Raw genomic sequence first — 6,205 nt, 5'->3', positions numbered from 1 at the left:
CCTACAACCCCTTCTCCTCCATTTTCCATCTCATTGGACATGCGTGCACGCATACCTACTGTGTTTTCAAGCCAGTGGGACAAGGATTCCAACTGTGCTAGGCCATATGGGGTATGTAGTATGTGCCTTGACAGGGGCATCCTTGACATATCAGCTTGAGAGCAAAGAGGAATAGCCTTGCCTTAGCTTTCTCTTCCTAGAATGGCATGGGTTTCCAGGGGCAGTTCAATAGGGGGGCTATTTCCTGACAACAGCAGACTGTTCTACTGTCATTCACTGTCTTACTCTTTTGGGTTGGACTTCATAGCATGGCTTCATCATTGAATTTGAAGTAAATCCTTAAAATATTAGGTTTGCCCATATTGAAATGCCATGCATTCTATATCCCTGAATAAGTAATTTCTGTACATGTAGCCTTTACATGTAGCCTTTGTTCTATCAGTGTGGACAAATGCAAAGTGATTTTAGATGTAGTTTATGTGCATATTGCATAATGAGTTATCCCTCCCAAATATCTTGGTTCCCTAGTGATGTCATGACAGTGAGTGGCACACTTGCTACAGTGACTAGGATTGGACTGCCTATGGAGCCGGCACACATCTCAGGCACAGATTGTAAGATATGTGACTTATTTATCTATTTATTTATTTATTTTTATTGCTACAGAGCATGTGTATTTGACAGAAGAGAGAGAGGGGAGAGAGAGAGAGAGAGAGAACTTCCAAAGGGGCATGGCCACACTGAAATCCTTTTCCTTCATTTTTCCATCTATAAGGATTTGGGGTGCACACATACATACCTAGAATGGTTTTCAAAGCACTGGAGCTGGGATTTGAACCATATTCAACCATGTGGGATCTGGTTCCCAATGTCCAGGGCTTACCCACTGCACTACAAAGCCCAGCTTGACTTAATTTTTGTATAGTTCAACAAACCATTTAATTTTATTCTCTTTTGCATGGTGTAGCATAAAATTAATCTCTATTTCAGGTAATCTCAGATAATTGTGGGTAGTCACAGAAAGTCAGCATTTTCTCTGCTGATTGAGGGTTTCTCAGTTTCCTCTCCATTTCTTCAGGTTGCATGTCTGTTTCTGGGTGGTGGAGGTATGTGTGTGATTCAGTGTTGGTTAAGTGCACAGCTTGGGCAGGGTGCATATTGGTGGCTTTGTTGGCGTATGCTGGTAGCTATCCATCTTCCCACGTGTTTTTGGCCACTAGTCCATGCAACTCACAGGCGTCCTATGTTGTGCTCCTAACCAGAGTCTGTTACCTTTACATGCCTCTCTGTAAGGATGTTCTTGCAGCTTTGGGGACACAGAAAGTGATACGAGACTGGCCGCAGCTCTCCCTGACCAGACACACTGTGTAGTTACCCTTACTTTATTATGTTTATGCAATTATAGGCTGAGGATTGTGGCTTCTTAGACTCCTTTACACATCTTCCCAGAAAAGTGGACCCATAATTTTTCTCCTTTTGAAGTTCTAAACCTGACTTGAGATTCTGTATTTTCCCAAATATCTTAACTTGACCAGGAGACAGGTTATAGACTCTTTCTGCATCTCATCTTTCAGTCTTCGTTCTGACCTTCTTCCTGTTTCCTATGGGGACAGAAAGAATATAAAAAGTGATGTTGCCTGACTTCGTCTTCCAAAATATTTTCTGTGGATCTTGTTTGGCTTTTTATTTGTTTGTTTCTTCAGCTTTTTATTATGAAATTTCCAACATAAAGTAAATGTTGAAAGAATATTAACAATGAACATTTATATACTCAACACCTAAACTTAACCTTTGTTTAGCATTTTGCTGTTAGAAAATAAGTTATTCACATTGTGTCATTTCACTTCAAAATTTTCCAGCATGTTTTCTTTAAAGCTAATATATTTCCTAAAGCACAATCATAATACGATTATGGTAGTCCTTCCTTAGCCATCGGGGATGTGTTCAAAAGTCTTGCTGTGAATGCCTGAAACTACAGACAGTACTGAACCCTATATATTCTGTTTTTTTTATTTTCCATACAGACATGCCTGTGATAAGTTTAATTTATAAGCTGGGCACAGTCAGAGATGAATAACAATAATTAATAATAAAATAATAATAAAATAGAACAGTTATAACAATATACAGTAATAAAGTTATGTGAATGTGATCCCTCTCAAAATATCTTCTTACACTCTTCTTACCCTTTCTGTGATGACATGAAGTGACAAAATGCCCATGTGATGAGTAAGATAAATAATGTTAAGTGCTGTGATGTGGAGCTTGAAATGCATGACGTTTTTATTTCTGGAATTTTTTATATTTAACGTTTTTGGACTGTGGTGATTGAAAGCAAACACCTTGATGAGGAGAGACTACCATACTATTATCATTGCAATAAATAAAATGAAAACAACTCAGCAATAACCATTATTACCAAGTCTATATTTAATTTTTCCAATTATTCAAAAATGCCTTTTATAGCTGTTTTTATTTCAAACCAAGATCAACTCAAAGTTCATGCATGTCATTTGGCCATTGTGTTTCTTTGGTCTCTATCAGTCTAGAATGCTTTCTCCATTCTTTTTATTTATATTTTTTTCCTGATGTTGACTTTTTAAAAAGACAAAGAAGCTGTCTTGTAGAATGTCCCTCATTCTGTCTCTGATGGTTTCTTTGTGGTATTATTTAACTTGCCCTTTAACCTCTGTATTTCCTGTAAAGTGGAACTTACTTCTAAAGGCTTGGTTATATTCTGGTGAAAAGTTTTGAGAAAAAAAGCATCACTGAAATATGTTGTGTACTTCATATTGAGTCACATGTGGAAGAAAAGAATGTCAGGTGTGACACTGTCAGTACAATTTGGATTGCTTTATCTCCTTTCTTTCTTCTTTCTATCTTTCTTTCTTTTTAACATTCAATGATTGTGTATCATTACAGAATACCAAATGAATTTTCTCAGCATAAAAACACTGCATATTGGTCCAGTCAAAGATATTACCATACATATTATCATCAACTGATAATTTTCCATTTTTGTGTTCCTTAAATGCTTTGCTTCTTTCCTTTTTCCCTTGATTTCCTCCCTCTCACTGTCCACTATTTCCCACCCTCCTTCCACATTGTCTCTAGTATCTACAGTTGCTATTCATACCTATACACCTTCCAATCTTTCAGTTTTTGCCATAGAGTGTAGACATTCAGTATATATCAAGTGGAAACATACAATGCCTTTCTTTCATAGTCTAACTTGTTTCCCTTAGCAGTACACCTTGGATATTTGTCTGCTTTCTATCCAATGCCAGGGTCTCATTGTTTTCTATGGATGAGTGAACAGACAGCTCTCTAAGGAAGACATATAAATAGCCAAAAATCATGAAAAAATGTTCATCATCACTTATCCTAAGAGGGACGCAAATCAAAACCACAATGAGATATCTCCTAACCACAGTCAGAATGGCCTAAGATTCAAAAAAAATAATGATAAATGCTGGCAAGGCTATAGAGAGAAGGAAAATCTCCTATACTATTGGTGGGAGTGTGAATTAGTACAGCCACTATGGAGAGCAAAATGGAGCTTCCTCAAAGGCCTACAAGTAAAACTAACATATGATCCAACAATTCCACTCCTGGGTATCATTCCACCCAAAGAACAGAAATGCACTCAGTTGGAAGAGCACTTGCATATCCATATTTATTGAGGCATTATTCACAGTTGCTAAGAAATGGAACCAACTCAAATGCCCACCAACATATGAATAGATTGAAAAAGTGTGGCACATATGCACTAATGATTACTTTTTAAAGATGGTGAAGACCAGATCTTTTCTTTGAAAATTCAAGTTTTTCTCTTTGGAATTGGTATGTAATTTATGGTGTGATAATTTGGCATCTAGCAAATATCCTGTTCTCTCAAAACTTGAACCTAATAGGCTTAATATTCTTTCCTAAAATTTATTTAGTTTCTAGGGGCTATAGAATGGTGTTTTTCTAGTCCAATCATTTCTTCTACACAGTGGCTATCTTCTCTTAAAAATACAAAAAGGAGCATTCCTGTCTTGGCTAAGGATTTCAACCCTTTCATCCTAGTTCTGCCTTAATAACTCTTTCCTGAGGCAAGGACTTCTTGGCTTCCAGCTGCCCACACTGGGGAGAGTCATGGGGTTACAGAAAATAGTTATAACTACAGTGCTATTATAGCTAAAATATTATTTTATTATAACAGTACAATAAACCCAAATGCTTTCAGGATTCCCTCTTGCATTTTGTGATTGTTGGAATCAAAGACAGAGCTGGTAGCAAGTTGAGCCTTTAATCATCCAAAGTCTTCATTTCACAGGTGAGACGTGGGGGCCCAGAGAGCTTGAGTGGCTTCCCCAAGATTGGTTGCCTGGTGTGTGGCGGATCCAAGGCCAGATGCCAGGCCTCATGATGGAAGCTTTAATGTTCATGCTGTACAACTAAGAAATGTTGTAAGAAAATACCACAATGAAACTTATTTCCATACCACGTTCACTGCTTTAGTTTATCACACGGCACTAATATGTATGGCACTGGAGGATGCTGTGTTCCTCCAAGTGAGAACACATGAACCAGTTTTAGAGGATGCTTGGGAGTTCACATTTTTAAAAATAATTCTATATTTATTTTATTTTCCTTTTTTTTTTTAAAGATTTTTGCCATAGAAGAGATAGATAAAGACAATGAGAGGCAAAGTGAGAAATCATCCCCCAAGGGGGATAGCCATGCTGCAATCTCTTCTCTTCCATTCTCCTGTTATTTTGCATGGACATATGCCCAGCATGAGTTTCAAGCCTTCAGATCCAGGATTTAAACCATGGTTGGCCATGTGGGAGTCCAGTATCTTAACCATTATGCCACCTGCTTGCCCTTATTTTACGTTTTTTAAAAATAAATTAATTTATTTATTCACATTTAATCACATCTTTACAGTGTACAACATTTCTTTTCTCAGCACAAATACTATGCATGTCAGTCAAGCCAAAGATATTACTCTATAACTTATCAGCAAATAGCTTCTCATTTTTCTGTCAATTAAGCATACATCTACTTTTTTTTTTCCTTCCCCTTTCCCTTCTCTCCCTTTCATACTAAACTTTTTTCCACCATTTTACTGATTCACAAAATACCTTAAACTAAAAATATGGACAAAGCTAGAATCTAGTGACAAGTGCACTGTAATTTTCTTCTGAAACAGTTTTTTAATTAATTAATTTACATTCATTTCCTCAGCATCGTCGCAGCATAGAAAATGTGGTTTCCCTTCCAGAATATACTGCATAATGGCTTAATCATACATGTTATCACCAATAATTTTTCATTTCTAGTTTTATTATTGTACTTTTTTTTTGGAGAGGTTTTTGCTATAGGGTGTGTACGCTCACCAGACAGACAGAGAGAGAGACAGAGAGACAGAAAGTGAGAAATCATCCCCCAGGGGGGATGGCCAATGCTGCAATCTCTTCTCCTCCATTCTCCTCTTGGGATCTTGAGTACGCATGCACATGCGCCCGGCGTGAGTTTAAGCCACCGGGTCCGGGACTCGAACCATGGTTGACTATGTGGGAGTCCAGCGACATAACCATTACACTAACTGCTGGTCCCCATTATTGTACATTTTTAAAGTTTGTTTTATTTTTTCCATGAGCTAGGGTGACAGAAAGAGAAAGAGAGATACAGTGAGAGAGATACAGACAGCATCCCTAATAGGGTCTTGTCACTGTGATCTATTCTCAACCTCAGCCAGCCCTGGAGCATGGACATGTGAACACTCAGCAAATTCAGGGAAGTCTCCAGACACAAGTCTAGAATTTATGACATGTGTCAGCCTTGCAGAGCATCGCATTTTACTATAGCATCACCATCTGATCCCTCTATATTTATTTTAATGTACACTGGGAAAAATTACTTGCCACATTATACTCTTGGTTTTATGTTAGAATAAGACTAAGTTAAAATAAAACATGAAAAAATAGCGAATAGACTATTTTATTTCAATCTAAACAACTTAAAAATATCATTTGAATTGGACTTTTTCTAGGGCACTGGAAAATTTACACCGAACAGAACAAAGGTCCTACCTCATGGAGCTTAAACTCTAGGGGAAGGGAGAGAGAAAAGAACCAAAGAAATACAGAGGCAATACACAGGTAGTGGCGAATGTTATGAATTAAGGTGAAGCAGGATCAGATGGGAAGAGTGG

The sequence above is a fragment of the Tupaia chinensis genome, unplaced genomic scaffold (genome assembly GCF_000334495.1).
Source record: "Tupaia chinensis unplaced genomic scaffold, TupChi_1.0 Scaffold000007_1, whole genome shotgun sequence".
Taxonomy (NCBI): domain Eukaryota; kingdom Metazoa; phylum Chordata; class Mammalia; order Scandentia; family Tupaiidae; genus Tupaia; species Tupaia belangeri.
The sequence above is the reverse complement of the archived record's forward strand: the minus strand, read 5'-3'. Positions refer to the sequence as shown.